This window comes from Chrysemys picta, chromosome 2, assembly GCF_011386835.1.
Source record: "Chrysemys picta bellii isolate R12L10 chromosome 2, ASM1138683v2, whole genome shotgun sequence".
NCBI lineage: Eukaryota > Metazoa > Chordata > Testudines > Emydidae > Chrysemys > Chrysemys picta.
This window is the reverse complement of record NC_088792.1, coordinates 169,786,027-169,811,595: the sequence shown is the minus strand read 5'-3', so window position 1 is coordinate 169,811,595 and position 25,569 is coordinate 169,786,027. Positions and strand designations below refer to the sequence as shown.

The window sequence follows — 25,569 nt, the reverse complement described above, 5'->3', positions numbered from 1 at the left end:
ATTCAGCCTGAGGCAGACACCCAGCTTTGGAAATGTCAGCCCAAATGCTTAAAGTTTGACAAAGTTATAAGCAACCAAAAATACGATCTTATAATGGAAGCATCAGGCAACTTCACCTACAGACAGTGATACCAGTTCTTCTTATAGCAGCTCCCCAGTATTTTATGGCTCACTGGATAGTCAGGTCAGCCTCCAAGACTGAGGTTTGTTCTTTGCTCCCTGAGGGCTACTTGCTGCAGAGGATACAAAGCCTGACTGCACAAAAATGTCTCTCTCAGAAGTGAAAAGTGCATCTTTTTTATTTTATAGGATGGAAGGAAACTAAGGCAGAAAAAAGTGACTTATGACTGAAGGAGAAGGAGCCAGTCATTCTACGGTTTCTCCTCTCAAGGCAATGAGTAAAGGTCAGATCTCCATGCTGACACTACAAGATTTATCAGCTGCCTTTAACACTGATCATTAAAACCTGACTGTAGGACCTGGAAGGCACAGATGAACAGAATTGCCTTAAAGTGGCTCCATGCATTCCCTTCTGCGAGATCACAGAAGAGGATGCTGAACAAGTGCTCTTCCCTCACCTCAGGGCAGTCAGCTGTGGCATTCCATGAAGTCCGACCTTTTCATCCCTAAACATACATGAAGGCACTAGGAGAACATATCCCAGAGTGTATTACAGTCAGCATTATCAATATGGCAGTAATACCAAGCCCTAAACCTCTTCAGTAGATCTGGACAAAAACCATTTCCCTGCTTTCTCAATGTTTGAAGGAGACAGCGACTTGGATTAAATCCAATGGCTTGAACATTAGATGGGGTAATACTGGGAAAGCAGGGGAAAGCATTTTGAAGAACTGGAGACTTCCTGCTGGAGAGCATGTGCCCACCTATCAAAGCAGTTCAGGAGTCCTGATCCTCCTAGACTTATCAGTGGTGACCAGAAATTCTTTTAATCTTTGATTGGCCAAGAGACTGTGCCCATTCTTCTCAGATGAGAGCACAACTACATTAGTCAGTACCCTGGTTACCTTGAGAATAAGCTACTGCAGTACTTGGAAGATTCAACTAATGCAAGAGATCTTAGATCATGACAGAACATTACATCTGTTGTAAGTACTCTTCAAAAAGGTGAGGGAGGGAGGGGAGGATTCAGGCAAAAACCTTAAGTGATCTAATCGCAATTTACCTCAAAAATACCCTCAATCCAAGCCTCTCCTACAGTAACTGCATGCTTTGGTTATCTGCCTAAGCTCAAAGATCACAGGAGCCAGGGCAAGATATTTGCAGGCATGGGCCATCACAGCTAATCTTAAGCCTGGCAACTTTTAGATCGAAGTGCAAGAAACGGTTCAGGCTAATAGCAAGACCTGGAATCTCCCAACACCGTCTGCTGTTCACTGTGCAGTCCTCTCAGGAACTTGGGTTGGTTGCCATGGAAAGCAGCAAAATACAGTGTATCCTTTTTATTATATTTTATTTTATTTTTAAGGGGGGATGGAAGATTCCCAATCTAGTCAAAAATGCTCTTTTGAACGCCTTAAATTATTACATAGTAGGAATAAAAATAAAAGTGAAACTTAGATCCTAGAATGAGAAGGCCAATCTCTCAGCTAGAAAAATGCTAACCAGGAAATGCTAAAAATATTGGTTTCATACCTCACTGCCTAACTTTACTGACTTCAGAATCCTATTACAATAAATGCTGCTTTATTGTCTTGAAGACAGTGCAATAACAACATTACCATAAATTATTAGCCATGGTGTTCAGTGGAGCTATTGGGTAAATAGTGACTGATAATATCCAGATATTCGGTTTCAGATAAGCTGCCCAAAACTGGAATGCCATTGCTCAGGGGTTCTCAAACTTCATTGCACTGCGACCCCCTTCTGACAACGAAAATTACTACATGACCCCCAAGAGTGGGGACCAAAGCCTGAGCCCTGCTGCCTCAAGTGAGAAGGGCCAAAGCTGAAGCCCAAGAGCTTCAACCCCAGGTGGGGGGCCTGTAACCTAAGCCCCATCATCCAGAGCTTTGGCTTCAGCCCCAGGCGGTGAGGCTTGGGCTTTGGCCCCGGCCCTGTGGCCCAGCAAGTCTAACACCAGCCCTGGCAATCTCATTAAAACAAGGTTGCGACCCACTCTGGGGTCCCAACCCACAGTTTGAGACTTAGGTTAACCTGATGTGGAAGTCTTGCAAGATCAGGCTCTCCTGATATTAACCATAGCTCATTATTCTGGTAGACAGACTATCATGACTGCAGCCTTCCATTCAGAATTTCTGGGATTCTGGCTGAAACCAGGATGCATGCAAATTATAAGAGGAAAGGTTAAATAAATTTGGACAGAAGGTTTGTCTTTTTTTTTTTTTTAAATCCAATCAGATTTTCCATCTCTAGTTCTCACTACAAAATACTCTAGAATTACTACAAAATACTCAACAGTAGAAACAGCAACCTGCAAAGCAGTGGGCAGAACACACTTGCTAATAAACTGCATGTGGAAAAAGAGTGACCAGATATTGATAGCTGCTTGCTTTTTCATTTCTCTTACATTACAGGAGGCATTAGGTAAGTGAAACTATACTACACATTCTGCTATACCCTTTACAGAAGCATCATACTTAGAGCTGCTTTTTGACAAGTGCCCTGAGTGACCAAATTCTTGTACAGGTATCTGAAGTTCCCAGCATGCAGATGGAACCATCCCAGGAAGCCACTATATCAAGGTCTCTTATGTAAACTAAAAAGGGGTTTTATTCCAGTTTCCACATTTCCTCTTATACAAAAGGATGAGTGACATGCACCAAGACTCATAAGTAATTCCCACTGTTCTTGCAATCTGGAAGATAGTTGTTCTAAAAAGAGGAGATTAAAGGAAAGCAACAGGAGGAAAGGAAGAGATGCAAAAAATGGCTTATCCTAAGGGCTCAAATGTCCACTTTTTACCCCTACTACTGAGAGAACAAAGACGACATCCATTCCAAAAAGCACAGCATGAAAGCAGTGTGTTACAATCAACGTTACAATCTAGTATTTTTCTAAGAATACTGCAAACCGAATGGACGAACCAAGGATGCCATGAGATACAGTCTTTAAGAAGTTTAAAGTAGTAGGACTATGGAGTCATACCCATAGCTCCCAAATTAATCCTCTGGGATTAAGTTTACTGGAGTTCTATTTGTTCTATCTGGTCCATACCAGTGTACAGTACTCAGCTACACATGGGCCATCGATGATGCCCGTAAAACTGATGCCGACACTCCAGCTTGTGCTTGCCAGTTTCTGGACCAGGTTGACCCTTGTCTTCATCTTGGCACCTACTTCTTCAGATGGCCATGGAAGATTAGAAAGCGATCCAGCTTCAGACAGGTTGGAGTGGGGTCACGTCACACAGTGTTGCTGCAGGTGGTCATTTTCAGGGTGCACGTAGCGTTTCTGTTATCAAGATGGAATGCTGTGACTGTTTTGTGAGGATTTGGCTTGAGTCTCCATTTCCGGAAATATTCCTTCATGGCGTTTAGGTCCCTGTTCAAAATGGACTTGATGTTGCTGAAGGTGGCTGCTTGCGTTGCCAGGACAAGGTTATCCTAATAGGCAAATTTGCATGACTTTGTTGGAGGCATGTCGCTCATGTAAACATTGAAAAGTTTCGGCACAAGTACTGAGCCTTGTGACACTCCAATGTTGAGGAACCAGGGTGAACTGACTTCGTTGCCAAGTGGACACGTAGACACCTATTGCTCAGCATTGTCCATAGCAGGCATAGTATTTTGCAGCAGGATGATCCTTGCAAGTGTCATTAAGCCTAATGAGATTTTACAGTGGGTTTCAGAAAACTAAGCATCAATATCCCCCTCCTTGTTTTTAGTCACCTCTCACAAGATTTTTTAAAAATGAAAACATCGAAACACTCAGTTATCAGTAAGTGATTTCAGTTGCTCATCCTTTCCTCTTTTACAAAAAATATGCATAATATCCAGAAGCAATTTTCTAGAGATATTCTGTTCAGTCGATTTACACCAGTGGTCCCCAAACTGTGGGGTGCACCCCTGCTGACAGTGGTGTGGAGGAACATTCAGAGGGGCATGAAGCAGGGCTTGGGCATCCCCCCCCCCACCCAACTCCACCTTCTGCCCCCAGACCAGCTCCGTCTCTAGCCCCAGTTCCTCTCCCAGCTCCACCTTCAGCCCAAGATCAGCCCCTGAGGAAGCCCTGGCTGTGCAGAAATGGAGGGGGGGCACAGATAGATTCTATTAATGGGGGAGGGGGGCACGACTGGAAAAGTTTAAATATAAACAAAAGACGACACCATGGCCATAGGAATCCCACCTGCTATATAAGCACAATACACGCATTTTGACTTGCTTCTATGGAGATGCAAGCCTACTTTTTCAGAAGAGCACGCACTCAACTGAGCATGTACAATCATTATTGAGCATGCAGTTATAAATGCATGCTCAACCATAGCAGTTTTCAAATGAAGGAGTAATTTTGAGCATTTTTGAAAGCTTGCCCCTCAAAAAATCCGTGGCACACACATAGAAAGTACCAATTTTTCCACACACCAGGTATACACGTAGTCAAGCAAACTAAAAGCCTGCCTAATCAAAAGAACACATTTTGAGATGCTGAAGCAGTATAACAGTTTCAGCTTAGCTAGAGAAAACTATTTCTTTACCTGTAATTTAAATTTCTTATAATAGTACCATCCAATGACATGTTTTACTTCGCTGTCAAATGTATCCTTTTATAGCTTCATTAAGTCTTTTGCAAAATGAAGACTTCCTCATCTCATAAGCCACTGGTAAGCTGCTGTACTCTACCACCTTCAGAAGATTCTTCTATACTTGTATTTTCTAGGTGGAATAGGATTCTGCACGTTTGTCTAATGTGCTCTCCTTCTGCCAAGCCCTCACCAGTTTATACTTGCACAGATCTGTAAATGTTTTCTGTGGTCAACGGTCTGAATTTTGATTCAGAGAAGAGAATATCTCCAAAGCTAAACTACCTGCAGCTACAAAAGATTTATTCTGGACAAAGACACCTTTAAAAAAAAAAAAAAAAAAAAAAAAAAATAGGTGAGTCTCCAATTGTGCTCCCAGCCACAGATGCTGGTATTTGTGGTGCTACACACAGGAAAAGGATCTTTCACCCAAGCCCACCACCTCCATGTTTTTATTTTAGGCTCAAAACCAGCATCTTATACATGCTTAACATTACTGCGATTCCAAAACTGGGTTTGCACAGGAGAAGCATGACTTAGTACACAATCTGTGCAAGCTATTATCCTAATGATTTGAAAACATCAGATGGTCACACACTGGTGAAATCAAGTAACAAAGTAGAGGAGAGTTCTATTCTGAAATCCATCCTCCAGAAAACTACTCTGCCCTGATAACTTCTGAAGTCTGGTCCCAGGTGCACAAACTAAGTAACCAAATTACTCTCTGCTCTCCTGATTCTCTCAATTTGGAAATCAGAATCACTATCGTCTCTCACAAAGCCTGGTTGCTAATAACAATCCAAATGGCACTGTAAGTCAAGTCACTAGTACAAAATGAGAGGAGCTGTCAATTTAGAGGAAAATGGAGACAGGACACAACTAAAGGAGACTTTATGCTTTACTGGCCCTGAAGGAGGACTAAGTCTAAAGCATTAACATTTCAGCCTTACTTTTCTGACAAAGACTGAGAACCAAGAACCCCAAGATGAAAAGCCACCAGTCTCCTTGGAAACTACAAAACAAACTCTTAAAAAAAACCTCTAACTGTCCCAGAGTCTTGAAGTTTCTGCACAGAAGAAAGGAAACAATATTGTCATAGGTAACTGGGGTTTGAAGACTAAGGAAAAGATGGGGAAAAACACAATTCTATAACCACTTTCTGATAAATCCCCAATTTTCTGAAATTTACTCAGCTCAAGCATCAATTTTGTTTTCAGTCTTCCCCCCACACTAGGGATTGACCAGGAAGCAAGATTTAGTTGGTCTGCTAGAGCTGTTCCAAAAGTGTGATCAGGTGTCCTGTGACGGTGGTTCTCAAACAGGGGTATGTAGGGGTCATCCAGAGGTGTTACCCGGGGTTTTCAGAATCCCAATAGTGGTAACTTAACTATTTCACTCCAGGCAGGGTCAGGAATAAATCAATAGGAACACAGCAATTCTGTCTGATCAAGGATTAAATGCAAGTAAATGTGCTCTTGTCTAACACTGAAGTTTATTAAATTTAAGCACACACAGACATAAGTTACTAGGTTTAGAACATCCCAGATAGTCACCTAACATCTGGAACGGTATTGCGTAATTAACAGCAGGTTCGCAGTGGCAGTTGCTCACCCACCGGGGAGAAAAGAAGAAGAACGTCTCTCAAGATAGCTTCAGAGGACTGCTCCAAAATACACTATTTGCTAATCTTTTATAAATAACTTCTACAAAACACATAGGTCATAATGACCCCCTTCTGGATCATCACTATTCCTAACTTTCAATAAACTTTCTAATAACAGAGGCATCTAGACTCAAGATTTCCATCCACTTTTCTTTCATTCTCAGTTATTTACTTTTCTCCCCCTCCTCCCACTCCGATTAGCAGAAACTGTAGCTAGTTTTGACCTTACATCTAAAAGCCTGTTTTCCAATTAATCCTTAACTATGTGGTATTCTATTTTATTAATTCATGGTGGCTGAACGCACATAATATGGTTGCAATCAGCTTGATCACGTTCTGGGGTATTCACATCCCTCAAATCCAGGGCAACAGGGGTACATCAACTCATCTGAATATTTACCTAGTTTTACAACAAGTTACATAAAAAACACTAGCGAAGTCAGTACAAACTAATATTTCATACAATGACTTATTTATACTGTCCTATATACTGCACACTGAAATGTAAGTACAATATTTATATTCCAATCAATTCATTTTATAATTATATGATAAAAATAAGTTAGCAATTTTTCAGTAATAGCGTGCTATGACACTTTTGTATTTGTATGTCTGATTTTGTAAGCAAATAGCTTTTAAGTGAAGTGAAACTGTGGGTATACAAGACAAATCAGACTCCTGAAAGGGATACAGTAGTCTGGAAAGGTTGAGAGCCTCTGTTCTATGAGATTCAGAAGAGGACCTTGAATGTGTGTGATAGATATAAACCACTGAGGTTTCCCAGTTTTCTGCTTTGCAAAAAATGGGGGGAGGTCCCCCCAAGCAGCAGATCAGAAGAGAACAGTTCCTCCAGTGGGTGCAGGGAGAGCTGTCAGAAGGGCAATTTGAAACAAGAAACTGGGCAGAGATCAAAAAGAGTCTGACACCTTTCAGTATTTTTCTGTAGGTGCACAAAGGGGTGGGAGATCACTATTTTCTACAGAGCCCAGAATCCCCATCCCAGTCAAAAGGACGGTTGGGGAGGAAGAGAAATTGTCAGGTCAGTCTGTAGGGGGTCCCTGGATAAGGCCTGCTTATCTTCTGAAAGTGTCCAACATGAAAGAGAAGACAGAAACCCCCATTACCACATAAGTTATACCAAGATGCTCCCACCCCACATATCTTTTTGCCTCTTTTTCATAATGGAATATCTGTTGGAGTCAAGTAGGATTGAGAGCACAGGATTGCGCCTCTGGTGTTTTAAAAGTAGTTGGAGACACTGGTGTGGGTCAGGACAGACTGCCCTCTAGTGTTGGGGATGGCAGACCAACAGCCACAGGCAAAGGAAATTAATGTTTCCAAGTAGGCAGTTCAGAACCACTCCAGAGACAATACCAGGTGTTGCTTTGCTTGAAGGGTCTATATGCTGCTCTGAAATATGTTTAGATTTTAGAATTCCCGAAGTCAGGAATCTCAATTTGGTTCCCAGTGGAGAAGGGGGCGGGGGGAGATGAGGCTGAGCGACAAGGACAACTGCAGCATTCAATGGAGGGAGGGAGAGAAAAACAAACAAAACAAATTGGGGCTAATGGCAGTGTCTTCCTGGTGAAGGAGTACAAATGCCATAAAAGAAATGAATAGAGAGATAGCTTTGTTAAAAACTCAAGAAACTGGCAATAGCAAGGTCTCCAGCAGATGGACTATGTGTGACAAATATTGTAAACAGTTTACATGCCCCTCCACCCCCACACAAGGTAATGAAGCAGTTTGAAAAAGTATAGTTATAGTTATAACAAAAGGCATGCTATCTTACATGTTAAATGATAGCATTGTGTTGCTACGAACAGCTAAAAAATGCAGTAGTTCATTTTTTTTAAAGCACACAAAAGTACTTCAATACCAAATTTTAAGCATGAGAAGCAAAAGAAGTCGTGGCATCATTTGCTGGACAAAGGCCAGGATCTCATATAACCACGCAAGCGTCTGTCTCCAGAGACAGTTTGTTCCTACCATAATTAAGTTCTGTGCGGTACAGTGAAAAGGTGAATCAATTAATTCACCACTAAACAGATTAGTATAAGCATTCTCACAAGGCTCAGTTGTGCATTACTTTAAAATGTTTGCGGTTTTTTTTTTTAAGAAAGAAAAAAGCCTTCACTTCAATCTGATCTAACCCTGGGATTTCCTGAACTGATGTACTAATAAATCACACTCACTCAATGCTAACTCCTTAGGGTCAGGAAGTTGGAGATACCCACTATCAATTTTTTAAAGGTTTCTGATTGTGTAAGTTGCTTAAATTACTCTGAGTCAGCAAAAAGACTTTTGGTAAAGGCTAAAAGATTAAAATATAAAAATAAGCAATACTGCCAGACACCCAGCCATCTTGTATATGAATTACCGGTACTTTATCTAAGCACTTAAGATTATTGGAATCGTAGTTCGGGGTGAAGAGGTTGTCGTCTCAAGGTAAGGATCACTTCCATAAAACCTACAGAGGTCCAGAGTATTTTATATCTTAAGCTTGCATTTGCAGAAATGCTGTCTTATTACTTAGGAATCCTGCTATAAACCAAACTAAAATCACTGCACTAGGACTCCAGACTGACTACACCTGATAAAGTCTCCACACAGGCTAAAAATCACCAACAACTACTTTTTACTCAGGTAGGTTGACCAGATGTCCCGATATTTACTTGTTTGTCCCGTATCCCGACCAATGTTCGGTCGGGACGCAAATTGCCCCGATATTTTGCCCTCTGGCACACAGGCGGAGGGGGCTCACACACACCCCCGCCCCGATTCTGCCTCCTCCCTCCCCCATTGGATCCCTCCCCAAATTCCCACCCTTGCCCCACCACCAGTCCCGCCCCCTCACTGCCCCATTGGATCCCTCCCCAAATCCCTGCCCTGGCCCTGTCTCTTCCACAAGCACACGGTATTCCTCCTCCTCCCTCCCTCCCAGGCTTGCGCTAATCAGCTGTATGGTGGCACAAGTGCTGGAGGGAGGGGGAAGAAGCAGGACACAGCAGCCCGCTCAGGGGAGGCGAGCTGGTGCAGGGGGGCGGGGCATGGAGCTGCTCAACCCCCACCAATTTTTCCTATGATCTGCCGGCTCTTGGGGGTTTTTTTTGGGGGGGGGGGGGTTGTTTGCTTCCCCCCCACCCTGCGATATTGCACATCTCTCATCTGGTCACCCTATACTCAGGAAGCTTTTTTTTTTTAGAAAGCTTGTGTTCAGTTCTTGGTCTCCGATCAAGAGAATGTTTTTTAAAAATCAACAGAACAAAAGTCAGTGATACAAGAGCATTTTCCTACTTGATCCCATAGGTTTAGAACAGTGAAACTCAGACTCGTGAGCCACAAGGGCCTCTTTAATGTGTTTCCTGCGGCTCTTTGCAACACAGGATATTAACACACTGATTTAATTAACAACCAATCAGGATGCTTGTACTATGTTATTAACCAATTGTAGTTGATCAATAATAATAAGTGGTCATTTTGCTGTGAGAATATATATTAGATATATATATATATATATATAAACAGTAAATGAAAATGAATTCACACTATTGTGGCTCTCTTGGGTAAAGTTGATTGTTAATTTGGCTCCTGAACGAACCACTGAGGTCTGAATATGACTGGTTTAGAATGTTCTACTATGCATGTTACAAACAATAGCAAGTTTTAGATATTTGTTTAATACTCAGTTTTAGTTCAATTCTGTTTCTGTGAAAGTTTCTTTAATTACTGTACAACTACAACATAAAAATAAAAAAGCCTGATAGAGTTAAAGTGTTGCATGCTGACAATTTTCTCTTCAGTGCTCTAAAAGTTACTCTTTTTAGGAATATTGCTACCTCACTGACTTAACATGCCCTTAACATCTCATCAATAGGGTTTATTTCCTTCTGAGGCATGGAGTTTCAATGTGCTATAATCAAAGCCATATTAAGTTACACTACACAACATTGTTTAAAACAGTGTTTGAGAGTAAGAAAACAGACTTGTACTAATTTTTCCTCAGTTTTTGATAAGGGTATTTATAGGATTAAGGACCACTGATGTACAGCAAATTCTTCTCCCATTTTAAGCATTCAAATTCATTGTTGCCAAGCTGTTAGTGACTCAAACAGATAGTGATTTCTGAAAGAGCCACACCTCCTCCCCTTTTTGCCCACTTGATTCTTAAGTGGATTATAACCATCAATTTGAATGTTCCAATCATGCAAGTCATCCCACCAGTTTCAGTACCACCACCTAGATTGAATTTATGTTCATAAATGAGTAATTCCTCCTGTTTGTTACCCAGGCTCTTGGTATTACCATATAGGCAACTAAAGAATTTCTTTTCTTCACTTTTTTTTTTTTTAATTATTTTGTTCTCAACATCATGATGTGTTGACTGCTCATCTGTTCCCTTTTTCAGCTTCCCCATTTGTTATTAAACACCCTTCCTAACTACTCTAGCCAGCTCATCCCCAAGAAGATTGGTTCCCCTTGTACTGAGATGAAGGCCATCCCTTGGAATAGCGACTGTCTGGCTGGACCTATTTCCTAATATCTGTTTATATTTAGAAAGAAATGAATTGAGGAAAACATTCATTAAGCATTATATAGTATAGCTGTAAGCAGCTTTAAAGAAGTGTGTCTAGCCAGACTTTCAACTGCACATGGTCAATAGACTAACTTGGGGGGAAATATTTTATGGAGAAATACTGTAGCATCCTTAAAATTTTGGCTTTAAGAGATTAATTTCCCCACATACTCTCACAGCAGTACTCATTTCCAAGCAAGAAAAACAAGAATGTAGCAACCCTTTACAACAAGCTGTAAAGATAAGAGTTTTGCCACTTTTTAAAGCTAGCTTTAAAAAATAACAGTTTTCTTTTGAATATCAATACAAAGCAGCAACCTTAATGAGTACTAATTAAAGAATGTCATCTCACATATACAGAACTGTGCTGCTTGACCTATTGTCTTCCTTTGGCTTAATTTATCCCATACACTAATGGTTCTCCCCTTACATCTCGTCTTTTGGTGGTTCTTTTATCCCCTCCCCCATTTTCTGTGGGACTCCATCCAGCGCTCTCTACTCTTGCCACACCATCTTTGGCCAACTTCATCTGCTCACACAATTTAAATTGCCATCTGTAAACTGACAATGCATGAGCAGGAAGGGCATAGTATATACATCAAGAGATCATTTCCATCAGGTAAAATCCTGGTTTTTACCACCCCAGGAAAAACTAGTTAGTTCTGGTGCAAGGAATTTTTAATTTTGAAAACTGTTTTGTTAAAGCACACCACATTACACTTAGTTTTAGTTAAATATTCAAATTGTGGTTAAATAAGGCAGTATATTAGTACACTAAATTAGGGCTGTACAAATAAAAAGTAAAACTGCAGCAGGCATATATATTTAATACTGAACATCAGAATGTCTATCCGTTTTGGTTCATGTTTTCTCAAGGAAGTTATACATGTCATGATTCATATTTCAGTTTTCAATATTACATATAATCAAATGTTTTTGACTTTTGTTTATGCAAACAATAATGCAGAGTTGCAGACTACTAATCCAGGTCCACTTGGCCACACAGTATTCCGCAGCAGAAGACCAACTTTGATTTAGTGGATAGACTAAGCCTATTCCTCAGTTTTGAATGGATATATCCAAAGTTTGAAGAGAACTTGCTAGACACTGATGCAATTATGATTTTCCCAATTTCCTGGTTTAAACAGGATTTAAACTGGTAGTTACCAGCACCCTGTCCTAAACTAGTTTTTCCCAGGAAATTGCCAACCCTGCAGTCAAGACTACCTGTCTATTCCTGAACCCAACAAGTTACCATACCCACTCCTCTCTGCCAATTAGAATAACTTCAGTGTTCCATTTGTCATTTACACCCAAGGCCATCTTCATAATTTTCTCCACATTGTCTTACCTAGGGAACACCCTCCCTCAGCTGGTACACAAAGCCACTACACTGCTCTCTAATTTAAATCCCTCTTGAACACTCCTCTGTTATGTTTACAAGAAACTAGCAAGTCAGTCATCCATGAACTAATTTCATTTATTTAGGAGTTACTGTGCCTGTGTGGAGAGAAGAGGGCTAGATACTGAGTTGGAAGGGCTGGAAAACATGGTGGGAGGGGAATGGAGAAGACATGGGGAACTAGTACATTTAACTTAAAAATCCAACACCCGAACTGTTAACCAGTTATATAAAGAAAATCCCTTTCCTTGATTCCTCCAGTCTATCTTTTTAGATTATGCTGTCCAGCACAGGGACTTTGCTTTCTTCCATTTCCATGTGCTTAACACATTTTAGGTACTATCAGCTTCTTTAGAGAGAGAGAGAAATTAGAGTGGCCTCATTGCTTTCTAGTTGATTCTTTAACAATTCTCCTTCCCTCAAAAATCTGTGCTTTTCAGAGAAATTTAAAGTGTTAATTAGTGTTAAAGGCAAAAGACCTCAATAATTCTGAACAAGTCTTGAGATATTCTGGAATCGACCTCAGGTGATACAGAACCATAGACTATCAGGGTGGGAAGGGACCTCAGGAGGTCACCTAGTCCAAACCCCTGCTCAAAGCAGGACCAATCCCTAGACAGATTTTTACCCCAGTTCCCTAAAGGGCCCCCTCAAGGATTGAACTCAACCCTGGGTTTAGCAGACCAATGCTCAAGCCACTGAGCTATCCTTCCCCTATGTCAAGTAGATCCTTGGACGATCACAGCTGGTACTTTGATAAGAATCTTATCACACATGGGAATCAGATGAGAACAAAGCATGGGAAAAAAACGGTTACTAACCTTTTGTAACTGTTGTTTTTCAAGATGTGTTACTCATTTCCATTCCATGCTAGGTGTGTGCGCGCGCTGCATGCACAGTTGCCAGAGATTTTTCCCTCAGTGGTATCCATAGAACCAGCTCTATTGCTATCGGGAGTTGCACACACATGCGCTGGTACAAGGGGCACTGCCAGCTCTGCACCCTCAGTTCCTTCTGGTAACTGACAGTTTGGGAATGAGGGTGGGTCATGGAATGGGCATGAGCAACATCTCAAAGAACCTCAAAGGGGGGAGGGATAGCTCAGTGGTTTGAGCATTGGCCTGCTAAACCCAGGGTTGTGAGTTCAATCCTTGAGGGGGCCACTTAGGGATCTGGGGCAAAATAAGTACTTGGTCCTGCTAGTGAAAGCAGGGGGCTGGACTCGATGACCTTTCAAGGTCCCTTCCAGTTCTAGGAGATGGGATATCTCCATTATTATTTATTTATTATTTATATAACAGTTACAGAAGGTTAGTAACCGTTTTTTCTTCTTTGCATGCTTGCTCATGTCCATTACATGCTAGGTGACTCTCAAGCAGTACCCCGGAGGTGAGCTTGGAGTTCACAGACATGCTGACTGCAACACTGCTCTCCCAAAACTGACATCGTCACAGGCCTGCTGGATGATGGCACAGTGAGAGGTGAAAGTATGAACTGACAGCCATGTTGCAACTCTGCAGATGTCCTGGATTGCCACTTACACAAGGAATGTTGCAGACAAAGCCTGGGCTCCTGTGGAATAAGCAGTCACGATGGCTGGTGGCAGAACCTTTGCCTGCTCGTAGAAAGCTTGGGTACAAGCAGTTATCCAGGATGAGATTCTTTGGGATGACACACTCAGCCCCCTCATCCTTTCTGCAGAAGGAATTGCACAGGGCTTAGCTCTCTCAATATAGAAGGCGAACGCCCGCCTAACATCCAATGTACGAAGCCAACGTTCCTCAGTGGTCTTGTGAGGTTTCGGAAAGAAGACAGGAAGAAAAATGTCCTGGTTGTTGTGGAACTGTAACATCACCTTTGGTGGGAAGGCTGGATGGGGGCACAGCTGAATCTTCTCAAACACCATATAAGGGGGTTCTGATGTGTGGGTTTTGATCTCAGAGACCCTTCTGGATGCGGCGATTGCCACCAGGAAGGCAACCTTCCAAGAGAGAAGCAGCATGGTGCAAGATGCTAAGAGCTCGAAGGGTGTAATTAACTGTTACAGTACTGAGTACCCACGATCCAATGTTATATATGACCACGCTGGGCTAAAGGGCGACAGCGGATCCAAAACCAAAAGGGGAACTGCTTTCGAGTAGAGTGGTAAACCGTCCTCGGGCGTACCTTCAAAAAGCTAACCTAGCCCCGCTGAGGTATGTATGTGAGCCCAACTGGGAGGCTGAGGCAGAAGATAGGGAAGGACTATAAGCAACACACACACCGTTTTCTTTTCTTCTTTATAAATACGGCTCCTACCTGGGAGGTGCCATGAACCTGAGAGGCTACTGGGGCCTAAAATGCATCCTGGAGGCAGGAGGCGAGTAAAGGCCCAAGGAGTGAATTGTGGCTCTCAAGTCCTTGAGGCCATGAAGTCTGGTGTCCATCTGTCCCTTGAAGGGGAAGTCTTGGACGGACTGCTTCTATGACTGGACACCATAGTCCTGGCCACTTCAGTCATCCGCATCCAGAGCCCTCTGGAGGGAGGTTCTGGCCACTATCTTGCCTTCCTCCAGGGTGGCTGTAAATTACAGCCTCGACTCCTGCAGCAGAGAGTCTGTAAATTTGGCCAATGAATCCCACAAGTTTAAATCATCTCTGTCCAGCAGAGCATAACTGGAGGCTGCCAGCACAATAAGCCTTGTGCAGGAACGGCTCCAATCTCTTGGCCTCTTTATTCTTGGGAGTAGCACTCGACTGCCCCTGTCTATCCCACTCATTCACCACCAACACCAGAGGGGACGCAGGGGGAAGGGAAGGGTTCAAGTAAGGGCACTCAAACCCACTGGCTGGGACATAGTACTTCTCCCTTTTTGAGGTAGAGAGAAGAGATGAAGGAGTCTGCCATAGTACCCAACACAGCCTCATTAACAGGCAGGGTCACTCTGGAGGGAACAGCTGCAACCAGGACGTTAATTCGGCTGTGTGCAGACTCCTTTAGCTCCTCGACTTCCAGCCCCAGGTTTGCGGTGACCCTTCTCAGGAGCTCTTGATGAGCCCTAAAGTCATCCGATAGGAGCAGGTTATTAGAGCCTGCAACCACCTCGTCCAGGGATGATGAGGACGAGGCCTGCACCGGAGAAGGGGCTGCCTCCTCTTCCTCCACCTGCAGCATGTCCATTGGGGTCATTTCTTGGATTCAGGGTCCAATGCCGGATGGGAAGTGTAGTAGTTCTGGGGTGGGGCTCGTCCCTTCCAGGGGTGCCTGGGAGCCAGGCCGCCCCGCTACAGAGCTAATAACAGTTTAGGGCTCAGACCTTTGGGCAGGGATTGAGCACACAATTAACAGTTCAGGGCTCAGGCCCTTAGGCAGGGATTGAGCACACAACTAGCAGCCCCGGCCCTAGATCAGGGCGGGGTAGCAAACCAATAGTCTGTCAGAGGCCCAGGCCCCTTAGACAAGGAGGAGAGACTGCCACCCGGCGCGGAGTGGCAGGGGGGAACACAGGCCCACCCACTCCACTGTGTTCCAGCCTGGGGCCCTATCCGCAGCAGTCCATCTGCCGCGCAGTCAGTGGGGATCCTGACCACAACACACTGACATGGGTTCGGGGTCTGCTATCCCCGGGCCACTTCCCATCTCCTCCTCCATGGGTACCTGTCCATCCTGAGTCTCGTCTGCCGTGTCCCAGATCATGGGCTCCTCCGGGCCCCGAGCACCGGGTAGGTTTGTCGCTCCCTCTGGGCCCTCGGCGGGGGGAAGCTCAGGCCGCTCCTCAGAATACCGGGCTCTCGGCAGGCTCGGCCAGTCCTCCTCAGGATACCGGGCTCTCGGCAGGCTCGGCCCGCGGGAGCTCAGGCACCAGCGCCTGTCCTCTCCCGCTGCCGGCCAGCTACTGAGCGCTGTGGCTTGGCCTTTATACTTCCTGTCCTGCCCCTTGACTTCTGGGGGGCGGAGACAGGCGGCGGTGGCTCCACCCACTCTGGCGGCTGTTCTGGCTCGTCCCTTCCAGGGGTGCCTGGGAGCCAGGCCGCCCCACTACAGGAAGAAACAGCGACTCATCTATGAGCAGTGGGAAAGGGGGCCCAGTACCAGGAGAAATCCCCATGGGTTCCAATACTTCCACTTCATTGGCCATGTGCCACTTGGGGGGCTGGTTCCAAAGTATGGTACGTAGGCAGGGTATTGGTAGGTCCTCTGAGTCCGAAAGGGAGTCCTTTACTCTCCCGAAGAGAATTCTTCCCTTGAAGACCATGATAGCAGCAGCACTGCTATGGGTACCCGCATGGCCCCACAGTATGCCAACATTTTTATGGCTGACTTGGAACAACGCTTCCTTAGCTCTCGTCCCCTAACGCCCCTACTCTACTTGCACTACATTGATGACATCATCTGGACCCATGGAAAAGAAGCCCTTGAGGAATTCCACCATGATTTCAATAATTTCCATCCCACCATCAACCTCAGCCTAGATCAATCCACACAAGCGGTCCATTTCCTGGACACTACTGTGCTAATAAGCGGTGGTCACATAAATACCACCCTATACTGGAAACCTACTGACTGCTACACTTACCTACATGCCTCCAGCTTCCATCCAGGACACACCACACGATCCATTGTCTAGTGCCAAGCTCTAAGATACAACCGCATCTGCTCCAATCCCTCAGATAGAGACAAGCACCTACAAGATCTCTATCAAGCATTCTTAAAACTACAATACCCACCTGCTGAAGTGAAAAAACAGATTGACAGAACCAGACGAGTAACCAGAAGTCACCTCTTACAAGACAGGCCCAACAAAGAAAATAACAGAACACCACTAGCTGTCACCTTCAGCCCCCAACTAAAACCTCTCCAGCGCATCAAAGATCTACAACCTATCCTGAAAGATGATCCCTCACTCTCACAGATCTTGGGAGACAGACCTGTCCTCGCTTACAGACAACCCCCCAATCTAAAGCAAATGCTCACCAGCAATCACACATCACTGAACAAAAACACTGACCCAGGAACCTATCCTTGTAACAAAGCCCAATGCCAACTCTGTCCTCATATCTATTCAAGTGACATCATCACAGGACCTAATCACATCAGCCATACCACCAGGGGCTTGTTCACCTGCACATCTACCAATGTGATATATGCCATCATGTGCCAGCAATGCCCCTCTGCCATGTACATTGGCCAAACCGGACAGTCTCTACGCAAAAGAATTAATGGACACAAATCTGACATCAGGAATCATAATACTCAAAAACCAGTGGGAGAACACTTTAACCTGTCTGGTCATTCAATGACAGACCTGCGGGTGGCTATTTTACAACAGAAAAACTTCAAAAACAGACTCCAAAGAGAAACTGCTGAGCTGGAATTGATATGCAAACTAGATACAATCAATTTAGGATTGAATAAGGACTGGGAATGGCTGAGCCATTACAAACATTGACTATCACCCCTTGTAAGTATTCTCACACTACTTATCAAACTGTCTGTACTGGGCTATCTTGATTATCACTTCAAAAGTTTTTTCCCCTCTTACTTAATTGGCCTCTCAGAGTTGGTAAGACAACTCCCACCTGTTCATGGTGTGTGTGTGTGTATCCTCAATATATGTTCCATTCTATATGCATCCGACGAAGTGGGCTGTAGCCCATGAAAGCTTATGCTCTAATAAATTTGTTAGTCTAAGGTGCCACAAGTACTCCTGTTCTTTTTGCGGATACAGATTAACACGGCTGCTACTCTGAAACATGATAATGTAGTACCCACTTCTGCCTCCAGGTGGTGACCAGCATTGGGCTGGAGATCACTCCATTGGGACCATGGAAGGTTTGACCCTGGACGGTGCCATGGTGGTCAATGCTGCGATTGAGCTCTCCGCTCTTTGATCCCATCTATCTTCAGTCACCTTGGCTGGCAGGGGTCCTTAAGGGGTCAGCGGGATCAGGAGGGACATCAGGTCCTTTGCCGCCTGGAAAACCTGCAGAGTCAAAGGGGTCCACAAGCACAAGGTCCCACAGCTGCTCCCAAGAGTCAGAGGTGGGTCCGGGACCAGACTCAGCACTGTAGGTGGAATCACCGGAGGACAAGTGGCCCAGCATGGGTCGGACTACACTGGTCACTCCCTGCTTGTCCCTATTTGGCACCAGAGAGCACCGTTGCATGGTGCACTGTTTCTTATATGCTTCTTCCTTGACACCAGGGACAGAGAATGGTCCTGAGAAGAGCACTGTGCTGGTAAACACTTTGCATGGAAGCTGAAGTGCTCTGCTCAAAGACTGGTCTGAGGGCTGCCTCCACGAGTAAGGCCTTCAGACGAATGTCTGTCTTTTTGAGTGCACAATCTGAAGCCCCTGCAGATCTGGCATTTCTCTTTAACATGAGCTTCCCCGAGGCCCTTTAGACAGCTAGAGTGCGGATCGCTCAATGGCATTGGCTTGCCACAGGAGGTACATTGCTTGAAGCCCGTAACCAGGGCAAAAGTCGCTTGATGACTGGGGCAACTATTCACACACAACTATATGCACTAAGAATTATATACACCAATTACAATAACTACACAATATACTACCAAAAAAAAAAAAAAAAAAGTCCACACCACTGGGAAAGAAGCCTTGCAAGAGCAATAAGGATTGTTCCAGGCAACCGTCACAGGCAGTAAGAAGAAACTGAGAGGGTGCAGAGCCAGCAACACCCCTTACACTAGCATATACATGTGTGGCTCCAGAAGCTGCTAGATCCGGTCCTACCGATACCACTGAAGGGAAAAATCTCCAGAAACTGCACGCAGTGCACACAAAGGCCTTGGCTACACTCGGGACGCGCTGCGAGAACTCTCCGAAGGGAGTAGCGTGCAGCGCTGCAGGCATTGATTACACTGGCACTTTACAGCTCTGTACTCGCTGCACTCAAGGGGGTGTTTTTTCACACCCCTGAGCGCAGCAAGTTGCAGTGCTGTACAGTGCCAGTGTAGCCAAGGCCAAACCTAGCATGGAATGGACATGCAGGGCCAGCGCTTCCATTTAGGCGACCTAGGCGGTCGCCTAGGGCACCAGGATTTGGGGGGGGGGGGCGGGCAAGCAGCATTTTGCCACCCTCTGCAGCAATTCGGCGGCAGGGGGGCGGGGTGTTCTTCCGCGCTCCGCGTCTTCAGCAGCAATTCTGCAGCAGGTCCTTCACTCGCTCCGGGACCCGCCGCCGAAGTGCCCCGAAGACCGGGAGCGTGGAAGGACCCCCTGGTGCAGAATTGCCGACGATGACTGGGAGCACGGAAGGACCCCTGCCTAAGGCGCCAAAAACCCTGGAGCCGCTCCTGTGGACATGAGCAGGCACTCGAAAAAGAATACAACCTGTTGCTGAGTAGCTCTATACAGTAGATCATTATGGAGCTATTAGCTTGCAAAGAATATGAAAAAGGTCATCCAATGCCAACAGGTAGACCAAAGCCCAATCTCGGTCCCAGGAAGGAGTGAGACCATGGGCCCCTAGTTAGGGAAAAACCTTTACTTTATATATTAAGAGGACTAAGATGAAATTTGAAAGCCTTCCCAGTTTCCTTAATTAAAGCTGCTCAACCACTATTTTCATAATGCTGCAGGAAAAGGAAAAAAAATCACATTATTTCACTAATCTTAGAGGACATCAGGTACAGAACTGGAAAACAAGATACTATGAAAAGCGATATATATATTATATATTATATATTATATATATTTTAGAGAGAGAGTGTTTGACTATCATCATAAGCCTCAGTCTAAATGCCCAACGAGTCTCACTGAAAATAAAACTGCCATTTGGAATTTCATCAGTTTTGCTACATAGACTAGAAGTACCCCATTCATGTTAAGAATGAACAAATTGTGTCACCATATAAATAGCTTTCTATTTTTCCCTCCTGCTTTCCTACTACACACTATTTTCTACATTTCTGAATGGCACTTGCAAGAACACATTCTATAAAGTTGGATCAGAGTCTGGAACATCCAGCTTTTTAAAAAAAAAAAAAAGGGGGGGGGGGGGAGAACCACTCAAACATGACAGGAAGGAAGCACTCTTCTGCTTGTATGAAAGAAGGTGAATTAAGGATATTTTGAGCAAGGACAGTTAATCTCAATGTTTTTGCAACACTTAACTAAATACAAATTAAAACAAAAACAAGGGGAAAGTTAAGCAGAATCTTTAAAAGTATAAATCTTGTATTCTTGAAGTTGGAAGTGAGCTTAAGGTAATTTAATGCCATACATCTTTTTCAGCGTGTGTTGCCTAGTATCTTTTCATCCCTTCTCAATTACTATGCTAAATTAGAACAGAGCAGGATCAGTTAAACCTAGTCAAATCAAATAGCTCTGCTGTGCTTTAATGAAGGATAACAAGTCAATGGTATCTGTCCAAGCCATCAAATCCATTTACTTGGAAATCTATCAGAAACCTAGACATACATCAAGGATAAGCCAAGCATAGAAAAAAACTGTAGAAATAGGACAAAGGCATGGTAACAGTTATGGAAAAAATTGTTTATATGAAACTGAAGGGACATCTATTAAAGTCTCTAGGAATACTGGAAATAAGTTACAAAACCAAAATTCAACAGCTAGCAGTGGATAAAGTCCATTTTTCTTTTTTTTTTTTAATCAAAACTTGGATTTTAAATTTAAGTTAAATGCAGGCTTTTTAAAAAATAAACCTATTCAAAATTTGAAATTAAGACCTGTATGTTTAGTCCTAAATTTACTATAATCTATTACACTCATTTAAATTAAAAGAAAATATTAAGCAGTATATGTTTGTTAAGTTTTAAATAATGTCAGTCCACCAAACTGATGGAAGTCACTGGCTAAGCAACTGAAACCAGAGTTTGCTGAAGTGCCAAACCGGCTTTTGATAGCAGTAGCCTCTTTTGCAGGTGCAGAGAGAATATTTTCTTCATATCAATTTCTTCAACTAGTTCACTGCAATGGCTAGTTTATTCAAAGTTAAGTTCAGGAAAACCAGCTCAGACAGGATGAGATCTACTCGTTCTAAAATCTTGAAGGATCTGGTGACCAGAAACAAATCAGTTCAATTTACTAACTACAGATAATACTTCCTTTAATAAACTGATTTTAAATGCAAAACAAGTTTTGATAAACTTACTGAATTTTTTTCTTATGTATCCAACATTTAAGATGGTTTTATTTTTAAAAGATTTAAAATGCTGTTTTTGTGCGTTAATTGAATTTGAATTTCCATTTAAATAGAGCTTGATGCAAGCCAAAAGTAAAAAATAAATCTAGTAAAGAAGAAATGCATCAATCATCATTTTCTGAAGATAATAAAAAAGCATATGAATAAATTAAGCTATATAATTGTTTTAATAAATGTGTATAGGTTGAGTGTATCCTCCTGGTTAGCAAAGAGCACCTAATTTAGTGTTAATGCTATATTTAGTTGCACACAAACATATTTTAATGGTTACCAACAAATTCAACTCAGTCTCTCTTTAGGAAAAGAACTAAAAAGCACAAATGCGAAGTGCAATTAAAATTTAGTATTTAAAACAAGGTTTCCTGATTGCTGATTTAAATTGCTTAGATTTAAATCAATTCACCCTGCAACAGAACCTAAAAAGTTCATAGATTCAGAGATTCTAGGACTGGAAGGGACCTCGAGAGGTCATCGAGTCCAGTCCCCTGCCCGCATGGCAGGACCAAATACCATCTAGACCATCCCTGATAGACATTTATCTAACCTACTCTTAAATATCTCAAGAGATGGAGATTCCACAACCTCCCTAGGCAATTTATTCCAGTGTTTAACCACCCTGACAGTTAGGAACTTTTTCCTAATGTCCAATCTAGACCTCCCTTGCTGCAATTTAAACCCATTGCTTCTGGTTCTATCCTTAGAGGCTAAGGTGAACAAGTTTTCTCCCTCTTCTTCCTCTATACAAACTGATTGTCTCAGGGAATAAGCAGTATGGTGAGAAGATTTCACCTGGCTGAGAAGACAGCACTTAGCCTTGAAAAGATCAAATTTCTCTGTTACAACTGTGAAAAAGTGTTACTTTTTCCAAAATAAGCAGCATTTTTTCACCAATGTCAGGGAGAGACCTATGCCCTCCATTTCCTACTGTTGTCATGCCACACCTTAGCTACATGCCAAGCGCACTATCAACTGTACGTAAAAAAAAGGTTAAACACGTGCGTGACTGATGTAGAAGAAGCTGGGGTTAAGAGCTTTGCTTCGGTAATGTTTATTGGTTAAGATACCATTTTGAAAGTTGCTCTATCCTTCCTCCAGCTTTTTCTCAGGAACTATGATTATCTTAAGAATGCTACATAAAACCCGCACACTACTCCATGGGTTAACAAATAAAATGTGGAATTAGTCACTCTGATTACTTCCTGCCATTAAAGCGAACAAAAAGCTTAACAGAGGGGAAACTGACTATATCAGTAGTAGAAGGATGTATTAATCTGCTACAGTAGCTGGAAGTTGAGCAGAAACATTTTTGAACCACATCTGATGCTTACTTGCTTTCCATAAAAAAAAAAAAGTTTCTAAAGTGCATCAGAAATCATCCAAAAGATAATTTCTTAGATGCAAGGTTTGACTTCCAAGATTCAGATTCACCACACTGGAATTTGAGTATACATTCCTATTATAGTTTAAGATGGATTTTAGAACTCAGAATATCAAAGCAGAAAGTATCTCATATTTAGCAGTTGCTACCTGGCTAGAGCTCTTAATTAAAATCTACTTCCAAAACCCAAGTTAGAATAAACCCATTCCATGGATACAGAGATTATATCTAGAGTCTACAGTACCATAGTTCTCTATTGTGCCCAGCATCTTCGTGAATATTTACACCCAGACCAATTTGTCCAGCACTACAACACTTAAACGATCAGTTACATTTATGCAGTAAGAGAATGTATTTAACTTTCACACTGCCCTGAGTGCTCTGCACAGAGAAGAATCCTGATGGAAATTTACAGTATAATTAATTCTCTTAGTTATGGCCCCACACACAGCTCCTCTGTTTACAAAACAGATCAGAAGCAAAGATTCTTCCCTCTAGAGGTCTTACAATCAACTTCACTCCCCTCTCATTCAAAACACACCCAGAATGCATTCTGAAAACAAGCAGTTGATAGAAAGATTCCTGTGCTTATCTGAAAGTTTTGAGTAACAAGGTCCACAAATCTAGGACAATGGATACTTCAACTTGCTTGCAGGCTGGAGTCGGAACCAGGCCTGTCAGTCATTGACAGGAGAGGAATGCCTAGCTTCCCAGCAGGATATACCTGTCAAATTCAGACTGGTGTAAGTCTATTTTTAATATGATTAAGTGTTCACAATTTAAGAGCCACACTTTCCATTCCACAAGGGAATTCTCAGTGGGTGCTTCTCATTTGCACATTAATAAAACCACTGCTTAAGAAGATACATATATATACTGTCTAGTTTAGCAACAACCTTCTATTTGTACTTTTTGCATATTGGCTAATTACAAGAGTACCTGTATGTTAAATCTGTAAGCAAAGTAAACCTTAAGTTCCAAAGGAGTTAGAGGGAGTGAAACCCAGACCTTGTCATTAGATAAGCTGGAGAAGGATGCTATTACCCAATCCTAGATCAAAGACCTGTTTGAAGTTGACATAACTATCAGCTTATCTTAGTGAACAAACAGAAAGTATTCTAGTTGCTAGACGCTAGAATATGCATGTTTCACCAACAATATAGCCCTACTCAAATATGGAGCTTTCTAGGGCCCTTAAGGTATTCAGCAGCAAAGTGGCCTTCACCTCTATCAGAAGACCAGAGAGCTGAAATATGCCTGGCCAAGTATGTACTAACTGGTAGACTGAACAGATCTTTTTGAGAGCAGCCACCATGTGCCATCCCCAGGGGGAGAAATTTCTGTGATAAAAAGCAGAAGAGACAGGATCATCATCCCTCCCAAAGCAGCTGCCATATAGATTGAAAAGAATAATGCACTCTTCAGAATCTCTGAAGGTTACAGCCACTTGCATAGTGGAGAAGCCATCTGCCATACCACACTGGGTGGATAAAAATCAATGATTTTCTTTTTGCGGATACAGACTAACACGGCTGCTACTCTGAATGATTTTTTTATCATCATCCAAACCAAATTTTTTTTGATAAAAAGGTTTTTTCCTCAAAAAGCAATCTAAAAGATAGTTTTAATTAAGATACATTATAGTTCAGATATCTCATCATGGAATAGGGATTATAAATTCTAATTCTATAGTATGAGACAATATATTAATGTAATTGTTAAATTTTGTAAATGAGTTCCAATAGTTCATGGATTAGGGACCCAATCTTAGGGGGTTCCACCGGCTTCTGTATAGACTATTTAGGTTAATCTTTCTATCTACCCAATGGGACTCAGTACTCAGTCTAGAAGATACCATCAGAGACGCTTAGTTTTGCAGTTCTCAAACTGTGGATGTGTTTCCCCAGAGGTAACATGCTTGTTAACAAAAATGTTAAATAAATATATAGAGAGAGGAGAAATAACAGACCTCAACTCTATTGTCCCTCTGCAAATTTGTGTACACAGAGTCAATCCCTTACATCTCTCTAAAAGTGCAAAATTTCAAAAAGAAGTTCAATGAATAGAAGATTGTTGGGGGCGGACTAGATCTGGACAAGGAGAAGAAGTCTGGAGATAAATGTGAGAAGCGAGGGACATATGCTTGTTTTGTTATAATATTATGTTTGCTGCTGAAGAAAAAAAAATCCAGAATACATAACGTTGTTGTTTTAGTTAAATAAAACAATTTAAATATCTGTCTGGTGATGTTCTCCTCCTAATACAACATGGCAAGAAAATCCTCCAAATATTAATGTTGAATTGGAGATAGATATTTATGAAGTCACTGGGAGGTGAACTGCTTCAATTACCTTTGGTAAATGAAATAGCTGTAAAACTAATCTGAAAAGTTTTCAAAATAAATCATTGTTTAAAAATGTATATAGTGTGTGCACCTTCTAAAAATGAAACCTACATCTGAGTTGTGAATAATATGTATGTACTAAGGTTATTACAACCAACCAGAATGCACTTTTATGTAGAAAACCATGATTAAATAGAGTCTTCCTGACTAGTGATTTAAAAAAAATCAAATCCACCCTGATACCACATGCAAGCAAGGAGCTCCTAGTTGTCAGCTTCCCTCCCATCCTCTGCCACATCCTACATTTTCCACCGTTTCTG

General features: G+C 42.6%; 1 protein-coding gene and 1 long non-coding RNA gene across 2 annotated transcripts in view; both read right to left on the bottom strand.

Annotated features, from left to right (window-relative positions):
• The window catches only part of PHLPP1 (PH domain and leucine rich repeat protein phosphatase 1), a 226,237-nt gene that overhangs the window by 168,406 nt on the left and 32,262 nt on the right, over positions 1-25,569 (bottom strand). The gene's annotated exons all lie outside the window — the stretch shown is intronic.
• LOC135981601 (uncharacterized) lies at positions 7,180-24,411 on the bottom strand. The gene is made up of 2 exons (XR_010598697.1): positions 13,661-24,411; positions 7,180-13,441 (listed from the first exon to the last, which is right to left on the bottom strand). It is a non-coding gene; the product is annotated as an uncharacterized LOC135981601 (long non-coding RNA).